Below are 6108 nucleotides of genomic sequence, written 5' to 3'. Positions count from 1 at the left end.
GGCCCAGCCTTAGGCATTTGGAAAGTAAACCAGGAAATAGAATCCATCTCTTCATTCATTCATGTCTCTCTATCTCTGGAAATAAAATAGTCTCCAAATGACTGAAAAGACAGGAAATCAGAAAGGTGGATGGTTAGGGAGAAAGTTAAGACAGAGGAAAATAAAATTTCATAAGAAAGGACATTTATATTTGTGGAGATATTTTCAATAGAGAATAGCTGCTGGAATGATATGATTTGCATTTTATTCATTTTGTAATTTTTAATAATTGTTTACTTTTTAATTGGCACATACTAATATATTTATAAATTTATGATTTACCACGTGATGTTTTCATTTACATTTACAATGTGAAATTAAATTAGATTTATTAACATATCCATCCCCTGGCATACTTATTAGTTGCAAACTAGGTGTTTTTGGTTCACTCCTTTGTGCACATTATTGCATTATGTAGATCTTGAAGCTCTAGGAGTGGATAACAAATGTCAACATCCATCTGCAGGCTATGAAAATATGAACTGTGCACCCATGAGCAGTTTCAGAGCGGTGAGATAATTTCCTCCAGTTAACCTGGTGCCCTGCAGAGGTGGGTTATGTGTATGACAGTTGGGCCCCACCTTCAGAGTTCCAATGTCATGGGCATGTGACATTTCACATTTCATCCCAGGACAGCTAATCCTGTGTCCAGAGATGACTAGCTTTTGGAAAAGACTAGGTTGGTGGAGTCTTCCAAACCTCAGATGCTGCAACTCTGAGTATGCGAGTGTCTTTGTGACTCTGTGATGAAATAGTATATGTATATGAGTGTGTGTGTGTGTGTGTGTGTGTGTGTGAGAGAGAGAGAGAGAGAGAGAGAGAGAAACGGAGGAAAAGGGAGAAAGGGAGATTGTTCCTATAAGAAATTGGCATTATATAATCCTCCTGTGTGACGGTAGGTGTTACATCTCAAGTTGACTGGCTAAGTGATGCCCGGATGGATGATAAAACATGTCTGGGCATATCTGCAAGGGTGTTGCTGAAGGAGATGAGCATTTGACTCAGTAACAGGCTTGAGCAAGGGAGACCCATACTCAACAAGACAGGCGTACAGCATTCAAGATGTTGGGGAACCAGTAGAACTACAAGTGGATTAAAGGTCAATTTTCTCTTTTCTTGACCTGAGCGGTCGATCTTCCCTGAGTATCACTGCTCATGGTTCCTGGGCCTAATGCTTTGGATTGCTATGCCACCAACTCCGCAGAGCCTCCGGCTGGCAGACGGTGGGACTTCTCAGACTCCGTGTGTATGTGGCACATCCCCTGATTGCATAGTTGTTATTTGGGCAAAGAAAGGTAAAGCCTGGGTATTGATTCTGATTTTCACACAAGTATTGGTGGAAAATAAAATCATTCACTAGAAAATAACTTTTTTCCCCCAAGCAACATGTATTAACCTTATAGTTCTCCAACTTCCTCATAATGGGATTGCTACTTCTACCACTGAGCCCCATCACTTATCAACAGGTGGAATTTCAGCCAGGAAATCCAAGCATATTTTCAGATCTAACAATCTGGCTCATCATCCACATGTCCATTTCTCCCCAGTTGTGCCTATTCATTTTCTACACAGCAGATTCTTCTTTCTTCCCAAGGACACATAAGATACAGTTTCTGATTCATGAAGGACAAGCACATCAGGAAGTGTTGTGGGACAGGATCCTTGGAAATGAAACCTGAATAAATTTGCAGCTAGAGTGGTCTCCATGTTAAATTTGGCCACTAGCATCTCCCTCGTAGCCACTTTGAGGACAAACATGGTGACTGGGTAGAACACAGAAGATGTTCCTCCCACTAGACAGACATCACAGAAGGCCAGCTGTCTGTCGACCCCCAGAATGGCAGGATCCATGTTTTCTCCAAACCACGTTATGTGAGGTCTCAGAAATCCCCCATAGCCCCACTGCATACCAGGGAAGTTTCTCTGGCTTCTTGAGTTTCAGGTTTTGGAGCAACTTCAGCTGATAAAGCTAGAACTGGACTCTTAGAGTTATTAGCCACAACTCCACAAGAGGTACATCAAATTTTAAATACGTTACCATGGATTTCCAGAAGGTTCTTGATGCCAGCCTTGCTGTATGGCTTGTCAACATTCTGAGTGATGGCCATGACACATCGGCTGCTGAGCCTCACACTCAGCAGTGGTGAGATGCCCAGCACTGGGGTCTTTGCTTTGCATGACCTCCCATACCCAACTTCCTACGAGTAGTGGTAAAACTCCAACACCCAGGTTGGATTGCTGGCAAAGGCTAAATTGGTGGCCAGGTCTCTTGAGCTTGCCATTTCTCCACCACTAATCTCTGGCTTCTTAGAATGTTAGAAGAACTCTACTTTCAGCTAACACCAGATGCTAAAATGATAGCTTTGTGTTTTGCTTCTGGAAAACACTTCTGAAAATCAGTATCTTGAACTTGGATGAACTGTCATTAGGAAAATCTTGGTCCCTGCAGAGACTGGAGGCTTCAGTCTGCAATGCAGCTGGGAAAATAATTGTCTGGGGACAGTCTGGGTAGGTCACATCAGGTTTTCTTTGTAGTGATAACTCTCAACATGGGCCCTGCTGGAGGTGAAACAGGAGGATACAGTGAAGTGTGGACCTCAGTCCTGGAAACTTAACCATGACATGTAATCTTTCTTACATTATTCACTGATGATAAGTGGGCATTCTTTAGAGGTTTTTCAAGTTTAGCAAACAAAAAATTTAGAAGTATCTCTGTGCTCCTAAATCTGTATACATGAAGTATATGAAATGTGTTCATCTTATGTTTTAGAAAACAAAAAACCGAGTCATGACTGTAAGGTCATCAAAATTCTTGAAAAATATCCTTGTTTGATGAGAGGAGTGATCAGGAGTATTGTTTCTGTGGTAGAGAGGACTGTCTGGGCAAGCTTTTGTGGGTGTTTTATCTGCTAAAGCATTAGCTGAGTTTCTACAAAAGCTCTCTTGATAAACAGATCCTGCTGCTGTTCGGCCTGTTAGAAATTCAGCAAGAAGAATGTGTGAGCGTCACCCCCCAAAAAGCTTGCATGTTGCTCCCCACTGAGCCACTTTGGCTTTCCGTGGGCCGCTTCCTCTTGAAAGCCATTGCTTTGCTTTTACTTTGTCTTCAGAATTATACTGGTAAAACCATGATTCACAATTTTGTAGTTCTTTAAAGAAATGCTTCAAGAACTTGAATCTGCTCATTTAATATTTCCACCGAATCTCTGCAGCTTCTCTGAACATAACAGTTGTACACGCACTTGGCAGAACGTGGTTCTGACAGAACCAGTGGAGGGGTCTGTGATGTTGACTGTTATCTCTGCGGTTAACCATAAGCCCTTTGCGATGAGGGCATGAATATGAGTGTTTTTTTTCCATCACAAATTGATGTGGATGGCTGGCTACACTCTTCATCTTCAACTTTGTCCCATTCCTACTAAAAACAAGTTAACTATTTGTATTCTAATGGTTTCTCTGGGGGAATTTCCCTCCAACTTTTCATAAAACATCAGTGATTTCACCATTCTTCTACCTCAGTGCCATCATAAATTTGATGTTTTTTTCTTGCTCCAGGTTGCTTAGATTGGGGCTGTTTTTAAATAGATATCTTATTCTTTGTGCTGCAAATTAGACCTTGTTACACCATGACGTGCCAAGTGGGAAAAATTGAGATTCATACATAATTTGACATGCTTTAATCAGTTAATGAGAGTTTATTTTGGTAGAAAAAATTAAGTTCATACATAGTATTTATTTATTTGAAAGTCAGAGTTACACAGAGAGAGAAGAGGCAGAGAGAGAGAGAGGAGAGAGGTCTTCCATCCACTGGTTCACTCCCCAATTGGCTGCAACGGCCGGAACTGCGCCGATCCAAAGCCAGGAGCCAGGAGCCTCCTCCAGGTCTCCCACATGAGTGCAGGGGCCCAAGGACTTGGGCCATCTTCCACTGCCCTCCCAGGCCATAGCAGGGATCTGGATGGGAAGTGGAGCAGCAGGGTCTCGAACTGGTGTCCATATGGGATGCTGGTGCTTCAGGCCAGGGCATTAACTTGCTGTGCTACAGCACCAGCCCCATACATAACATTTTCTTAAGATGGTAGAGTTAGAAATGTGCCAGGGCATTCCAATTCAATTCCATCAAGGTTGCATGTACCAATGCCATTTTACTAGTCAAAGTGATCAGTTTCAGTTCCCAGTTGATCATACTGATAGGTCTAAGAGTCAAAGGGATCACACAAACAAGACTAGTGTCTGCTAATACTAACTGATAGAATCAAAAAGGGAGAGAACGATCCCACATGGGAAGCGGGATACACAGCAGACTCATAGAATCGCAGATGTCCTAAACAGCACTCTGGCCTCAGAATCAGCCCTTAAGGCAGTCAGATCTGGCTGAAGAGCTCATGAGAGTATTTTAGGCATGGAAAGCCAAGACACTCTGGTTAAAAAAAAAAAAACAAAATGAAAGATCTCTGTGAGTGAGATCCCAGTGGAAAGAATGGGGTCATCAAAGAAGGAGGTACCTTTCTCTCTCTCTTTTTTTTTTTTTTTTTTACAGGCAGAGTGGACAGTGAGAGAGAGAGACAGAGAGAAAGGTCTTCCTTTGCCATTGGCTCACCCTCCAATGGCCGCCATGGCCTGCGCACTGTGGCTGGCGCACCACGCTGATCCGATGGCAGGAGCCAGGTACTTATCCTGGTCTCCTATGGGGTGCAGGGCCCAAGGACTTGGGCCATCCTCCACTGCACTCCCTGACCACAGCAGAGAGCTGGCCTGGAAGAGGGGCAACCGGGACAGAATCCGGCACCCCGACTGGGACTAGAACCTGGTGTGCCAGCGCTGCAAGGCAGAGGATTAGCCTGGTGAGCCGCAGCGCCAGCCTGGAGGTACCTTTCTCTAAAGGGAGGAGAGAACTTCCACTTTGACTATGACCTTGTCTAAGATCAAAGTTGGTGAACTCAAAAGGCTTCCATAGCCTTGGCAACTCATGACAAGAGCCTAGGGAGATTACTGACGCCATAAAGAAAAGTGTCAATTTGTTAAGTCAACAACAGGAGTCACTGCACTGACTCATGTAGGATCTCTGTCCTAAATGTGTTGTCCAATGTGAATTAATGCTATAACTAGTACTCAAACAGTATTTTACACTTTGTATTTCTGTGCGGGTGCAAATGGTTGAAATCTTTACTTAATATATTCTAAATTTATCTTCTGTATATAAAGATAATTGAAGATGAATATTGATGCAAATGGAATTGAGAGGAAGCGGGAGTTGGGAGGGTTGTGGGTGGGAGGGAAGTTATGGGGGGGGGGAAGCCATTGTAATCCATAAGCTGTACTTTGGAAATTTATATTTATTAAATAAAAGTTTAAAAAAAAAGAAGAGGAAAGGAAACCAGAGCTTCCTCCCCCACCATGTCAGGACGCAGTGAGAAGATGGCTGCCTGACCTGGCAGGTTCTTACCAGACACCAAAACTTCTGACACCTTCATTCTGGACTTTCCAGCACCCAAAACTGTGCAAAATCGGTGTCTCTTCATTTAAGCAATCAGTTAATAGTCTTTTTGTTACAGAGCCCAGTTGAGACATTGCCACATCAGGTCAAAACATTCCACTCTCACAGGGTCACAGGCAAACCAGCTCCCAGAGAAGCCTCTTGTTGACATCTACCTGAACGCCTCTCGGATACCTCTGTCTCTGCTGCTTCCTGTCCTCCTCTAGTTCATTCCTCAGGGTACGCCTTCGTTTCTTTCTCCTTCCTCCCTCCATGTCTCCTTTCTTTCCTTTTCAAAAGCTACGGTAACATCATGCCCTTTGACATTTTTTTTCTCTTGCCAGATGAAGGAAGAATTTTGCTACTGTTGAGTTTGCGGTTCCAAAGACAGACCTTCCAAGTGGGTAAGAAGCAGTTGTCTTTATTGTCCAAATCATGATGAGACCTTAGGGAACCTTGTCCCTGGCTGGGTTGACAGATCTTGGTTTGAACCTGGATCTACCACCTCACAAGCGTGCAACCTGAGACAAGGTACTTAACCCCTATAGTGTGAACAGAGGATGGAAACAGGCCTGTTCTCGTAGCACAGCTGA

General features: G+C 43.5%; 1 pseudogene; it reads right to left on the bottom strand.

Annotated features, from left to right (window-relative positions):
* Positions 1-235: 235 nt before the first annotated feature.
* Positions 236-2712, bottom strand: LOC127492729 (NAD-dependent protein deacylase sirtuin-5, mitochondrial pseudogene; annotated as a pseudogene).
* Positions 2713-6108: the final 3396 nt, after the last annotated feature.

Source organism: Oryctolagus cuniculus, chromosome 14, assembly GCF_964237555.1.
Source record: "Oryctolagus cuniculus chromosome 14, mOryCun1.1, whole genome shotgun sequence".
NCBI lineage: Eukaryota > Metazoa > Chordata > Mammalia > Lagomorpha > Leporidae > Oryctolagus > Oryctolagus cuniculus.
This window is presented reverse-complemented; position numbering and strand designations above follow the sequence as displayed.